The 4,940-nt window shown below is 35.5% G+C and overlaps 1 long non-coding RNA gene across 1 annotated transcript; it reads left to right on the top strand.

The window, feature by feature from the left end:
* Nucleotides 1–351: 351 nt before the first annotated feature.
* On the top strand, nt 352–4,283 carry LOC145553224 (uncharacterized). Its single transcript, XR_014089536.1, has 2 exons — nt 352–3,347; nt 3,985–4,283. It is a non-coding gene; the product is annotated as an uncharacterized LOC145553224 (long non-coding RNA).
* Nucleotides 4,284–4,940: the final 657 nt, after the last annotated feature.

Genomic DNA, 4,940 nt, shown 5'->3' with positions numbered 1-4,940 from the left:
TTATCAATATTGATGTGAAATTGGCTGTAGATTTAACCCACTTGGCCTGACAGATATTTATTTTACCATCACATCCAAATTCAAAACCACTCCACTTTATTTGCAATGATTTAGATTTTTTCATGTGGTTTATTTGTTAAAACAGACCAAATACAGTGACTGTCCCAAATAAATGTTGTGTTTAGAATATCTGGCCCATATTTACGGAGGACTGAAACTAACATAGAAATAAAAGCAGAAAAATAAATGCACCAGACCTTCCTGAGTTTACTTGTGATAACTTCATATATACTTATTTCATTTTTTGAAAACTTTTTTTTATTGAATATCAAGTTTAACAGAACTGCGCTATAAAGAGGTCCAATTTAAAAATGTTTTTTATACTTTGTGTTCAGCTGCACATGTTCTATCATTTGAGATAAATACAGATTTAAAAAGAACAAATGGTCTATTATTTGAATTTTACATATATTTGCAAATTATATATATAAAAAATAATAATAAAAACGACTCGAAATGACTTGAAATTAAAGGTTCCTGACTTGAGACTTGACTCGACTTTTGCCTGTCTTGACTTGAGACTTGACTTGACTTGAGGACAGAGACTTGAGACTTGTAACACAGTGACTTGGTCACACCTCTGCTAACAACACAATGATATTTTGAAATCCCTCTAAGCAAGGAAGAGTCTTCTATGGTTTACTGAAGATCATTCATAAGGAAACCCAAAAATATCACAATATTCTAACAGATGTCTCCACTTTCTAAACTGCCTTTTGTTGTGTTCTGCAGAGTGATGAAGCACAGCAAAGACAGACAGCTTAGTTCCATAAAACACATTATTTCTTCTGTCTTACTGTCACCACACTCATTTATAAACTCTGATTTAACCTGCAATGTGTGTTGAAAACACTTGTTACCGAGCCAGCCAGAATGTCTGACGGCAGTGGAGACAGAAGTCACACACACATTCAGTAATAGTCTAAAAATATCAGCTGGTAACATCAGAGAAGCAAAAGGTAATGATAAATCAAACATATCACAGTCAAGGCAAGGGACAGTGTGACTTTATGCTTTGTCTTGCCATACGTCTTCAAATAAGGAACGACCTCAGAAATTTATATTAAATTAATGAGAGTACAAATGTAACTATATATTCATTGTACATTTGTGATTTATGTTTCTTAATGTTTAACTAAAAACAAGTGTTTGGTATAAATTAGGTGTTTAAGGTATGAACTGGTCCCTTCAACATTATGTAATATTTACATGTGACATGTTCAGTATTTAATGTTAATGGCAGATAAATATAGATCTATTTGAAGTCATACAATAAAACCTGTTCGCCTTGGGGGAGATAAAATCTCTATTCTGTTATTATGATAAACCAAGTGGCACATTCTTCTGCTTGAAATCCAAACTACAGACAACAGTAATGGATTTTTTCTGAAAAAAAAGCTGATTTTTAAGAAAGTATATTGAAGGAATAATTGTTAATAAAATGAAAGCTGTTAGCTTCAACGGGCAGAATCGACACCAAATGTTTGGAAGCGTTCCAGCGACTTGGCGTGTGTGGTCGTCACTAGATGTAAATGTGTAGCCACCTCTGACAAAATGCTCCAAAACACCAGAGTGGACATGGCTCACTGCTTTTTGTCTCTTGCTGAACGGAAGATGTTTGTATATCAACTTTGACTCAGAAGGTTTTGATCGCTGCTGGAGCCTGTCAGTGTCTTCTGTTTCTGAACTGAGAGTTTCACAGTAAGAATCAATATTCTGCTGCCCCAGAGACAGAAAGGCAGGGGGAGACACTGAGGAAGAGGAGGGGAAACTCATACCATTTGGGGCATTGGAATCCTATAAAAACTGCAGCTTTGTTTCAGTTTATTGAGAAGTAAAGAGGAGCAGTGAAAGATGAATCCATTTGTCTCAGTTGAGGTAGGAAAACAGATCAAAGACGTGTGTGGTGTGTTCTCTGAATATCTGTATTCTGAGTAAAGATGGATGCTCTTACTGTTTCCGCAAGTCTAACATCTGTGAAGCATTGCCTCCTCTTTAGGTATTCTCTTCTTTGTCTCCCCTCCTTTTAACTTACCTCTGTTATGTTTTTCTTTGTCTCTGGCTTCCTCCCTACCCCCACCTTACACCACCATCTCTTCTTTCCTGCTTTCAAACCGCCTACTAACATTCACACTAAAGGAATGATGCAAACTCCTTTTCTCTTTCTTGAGCTTGATCCTTTCTGAAGAAGTCAGCTTGCCAGCGGCCCCAGGAAATTTAGGAAACAGCTTTTTTTTTAAATACATCTGAGCCAAAACCAGAAGCAACACATTTTTTTAATATCCATGGGCAAAACCAACTCTGTCAACAAGCTCAGCATACATCTCAGTCTGGAGTATTAAATATTATTAAAGGCCTTTTGTTAGCGTTAGCTTAAAAGGGTATATTTTTTACTTTATTGCAAAATATAAGCAAGTTGCGTTTTTGTACCTTTTTGTGTTTCTGTTTTATACACTTGCTATGTTTTATTGACAGAAATGACTTTCTGGTAAGCCTTTTTAGCTTTTTTTTTAAAGGTCAAGTATTAATCCATTTGTACATTTATATGATATTAAATGTTAAACAGAATGTAAAGGCAAGCAAAGCTGCCTTTGCAGCAGCTTTACTTGCTGGGTAGTTACAGAAATGCAAGATCTAATTACAAAATAGAAAAAAATATATTAAAGTTACTTTTAAAAATACTCATGATAACAGTTTGTATTATATCTAAATATCTTCAGGAAAAGGAGTCCGACTCCCCATTTTTACACTAGTGGTTTGTCCTAACCAAACAGCCACTTTGCTGCTGGCTTGAATGCAACCAGCTTCTGAATTGAATTCTCCTCTGAGCAGTTTTATGGTAAGTTTTTCAATATTACTTTGATCTTAAATGTGTTTATTGAAAAATAAGGGCATTGTTTTGTGCCTATTGTAATCCTGGTTATTTTAGGGCAAAACAGATATTTTTAATAATTGAGGTCATGTCTCCTTTTGTATTATTTTCATCCTACCCACCACTCCAGGCCTAAGTAAGAAATCCTGCAAGATTTAGTGGGATTTGAGTTTTTAAAATAGGGCGTGGCCTATTGTTTGGTCTGGGAGATCATGTGGTGGACAAGGAAGTGTAAGGCTGGCTGCTCCAAGTGGGTTTTAAATTGTTGTGATAGTAATCACTTGTTTTAAAAAAAATTTATTATAATGTGCTTAGATGTGCCTCTGTTCCAGAACAGCTGAGTTAGATGACGTCTGACCTTCTGCAGACATCAAGAAGTGCAGAAGGTTGTTAGTCATCCACAGATTCAATCCAGGTGAGACAGAAGGGAAACACTTAAAACATGTAAGGCAGGTGAAACACTGAACTAAACCTGCTAATGACTGATTCAGTATGTTGATTCTTGGGTTGGTAACTGGTTAAACTGAACTTGACTATTATTACTTGTGTGGGATCTTTATCAGCATATAGACACTTTTTAAGGAATTTAATCAACTTATTTGGAAATATTTGTAGTTGATGGAAGATTGAACCAGCTATTTGATGGAAGTTTATTCTGTATAAATACTTTTTCCAACTACAGTATAAATCACCTTTTGCTCTATTTATTTGTCTCTGGTGTGTTAAATAAACCCAGATCCTCTTTCAGTTTTGTCTTTAGGTTTTCTAATAAACAGCCTTTATTTTAAATATTGATTCCCTCATTTTAACATGAGTGCAGCATCATAAATCCAACACTAGACTGCAGCTTCATAGGTAAATGTAGTTGTATATGTAAACATTAAGATACATATTAATTTAACAGAGTGTACATGGGGAACTATATGGTTTGCATTTGTACTCAGACCTGTAACCAATACATTGTTTAGTCTTTCAATGTCTTTCAGAACTTTTCAAATGTTTATCATCTTTCGAATTGGCTCCTTCCTCACTTTTATTTTTGTGTTTTTCAGCCATTGCTCTGCAGTTTGACCAAAATCTGACTCTTGAGGACTGCAGTAAAACTGTCAAGAAGTGGCTTCATTACACGCCAGAACGAGAGGACGACATTGCAAGAAATCACAGTGACGCCAACCAGAGTCAAACTGGGGTTACCACAACTTGTACTGTTTCCATGGTTCATACAGAACAAACTTTAACCTCATGGACTCTGTTCTTCTGTGGACAATAGACTGTTATTCTGGCAGTCAAAAAGGAGTCAAAAATGTTTAAAGATCTGTCCCTCTTTTCTTAAATAAAATGTTATATCAAACCTATGTTGTCATTGTTAACCTTTTGTACACAGTTTACCCATCATCTGCCAATAATATAGTGTGTTTAACACCAGTGAAGAAACTGTTTGTGGTATGTTAGAATGTAGACCTATGTGACCTAAAAATGTACCTAAATCCTTAGCTTTAATTCAATATAAAATCAACCCAAATACGCATGCAGATCCACATTCAAATGATGGTTGAATCAACATTGATTCCTAACTGATTCAATGTAGAATAAACAAAAATATGCATGCAGATCCATGTTCAAATGAGTGTTGAATCAACATTGATTCAATGTAAAATCAACACAAATATGCATGCAGATCCACATTCAGATGATGGTTGAGTCAACATTGATTCCTAACTGATTCAATGTAGAAAATAATTTTGTTCCTGAGAATCTATGTAGGGAGAAAAGCGAGAGAGATTCCAGATTTTACAGCTATCTGTGAAATACTTTTCTCTGTTTCTCTTTGCCCAGATAGCCTTAAAACTGCAGGAGGCCAGGACAAGCTCTCCTCTCCTTTTGTTTAAACGAAGGAGCAAATGGCCTTTGATCTTGGCAGTAAATTGGGGGAAGTTCTAAGTTTCTCAGAGTGTCCAAGATAGCTTCCTGTTGGTCAAGCAGAGGTACGCCTTATTTGAATATATTA

Source organism: Poecilia reticulata, chromosome 10 (genome assembly GCF_904066995.2).
Source record: "Poecilia reticulata chromosome 10, P_reticulata-male-v2, whole genome shotgun sequence".
In the NCBI taxonomy this organism is placed as follows: domain Eukaryota; kingdom Metazoa; phylum Chordata; class Actinopteri; order Cyprinodontiformes; family Poeciliidae; genus Poecilia; species Poecilia reticulata.
Note: the sequence above shows the minus strand (reverse complement) of the source record. Positions and strands in the feature narration are given on the sequence as shown.